This window comes from Gekko japonicus, unplaced genomic scaffold (genome assembly GCF_001447785.1).
Source record: "Gekko japonicus isolate JY-2015 unplaced genomic scaffold, Gekko_japonicus_V1.1 scaffold2182, whole genome shotgun sequence".
In the NCBI taxonomy this organism is placed as follows: domain Eukaryota; kingdom Metazoa; phylum Chordata; class Lepidosauria; order Squamata; family Gekkonidae; genus Gekko; species Gekko japonicus.
In genome coordinates this window covers 38,632-39,787 of record NW_015170954.1, presented here as the reverse complement: position 1 = coordinate 39,787, position 1,156 = coordinate 38,632, and positions in this window count along the sequence as shown.

Here is a 1,156-nt window from a genome sequence, read left to right as displayed (position 1 = left end):
CCGAGAGATCCTCCCAGTCACACCGGGGTGGGAAGAAAGAAGAAAAGGAAGGTGGCCGGTGATGTACTGAAAAGCCGAGCGAAGAAGATGTCGGCGCAGCAGAGGCGGGGTGGATTGGTGGGCGGGCAGTTGAGCTGAAAGGCGCTTTCTCTGTGAAGGGCTGGCAGGCCCAGGCGGAGGGATACGACGCACGGAGGCAAGGGGGAGGGGGAAAAGCACGAACAGAAGGGAGGCCTTTGACGGTGGTGGCGCTGGAAGTTGCTCAGTTTCAATGTAGCCGAAGTAGGAACCAAACGAGGCAAAAATGCCCCCAGGGACCGTAGGCCCCACTGGGCGAGGCGAACACGAGTGGTCCCTGCTGGTTCTCCATATCAGAGCCTTGGGGGAAGGGGGAGGGAAAGGGGTCGAGCAGAGGGCTCTCGTGTCTTGCCAGGCTCTCTCATGTCCCTACCTGTCGCCTTTTAAGTGCTACAGATTTCCATCTGCTTGTAAGTTACAATGTCATGTGTTGTTTTGTTTTATTTAGTTGACTGTTACTCATGATGTGTGGAAAAAATGTTGCGTGAATGAGAAATAAAAATGCCCTTTTCGTTTTGAAAAGCTGTTTCCAGCACCAGGTCTATTAGCTTTTTCCTTTGTTACTGTCTCTCTGTCCCCGCTGCTGTGGTAAATGACTTACATGGTATGATTAACCGTGCTTTGTTCTTAATAACTTCAATTTCAGCGTCGATGTTGGTTCTGACTACTATTAGTAGATTAAAAAATTGGAGAGAAAAGAATATCATGCAAGTGAAGACAAGCAAACAGGACTGTAATAGATGGCTGACTTGAACAATTTACTGTAGGATCGATAAGATATAGAAGGTTATAATTGAGGGGAAACGATTAATGATTGTATTTACATTTTCTATTTTTTGCTGTCTTTAGTTAATGAAATGGAGGTCCACTTGCCTGCAGAACAATTGCATATCTGATTAGAGAAAAGGTGTCTTTAAAGGGGTTGTAGAGAAAATTATATAATATATGTTTTTAATGGTGTGAGCGAAATATATCCATGTTCGGGGGCTGGAAGTCCTGGGGAAAAACATTGCCATATTGACAGAAATAATTACATGGCTTTATTGAAGGAACTGGTGTGAAGTCTGTTGAAAACGGA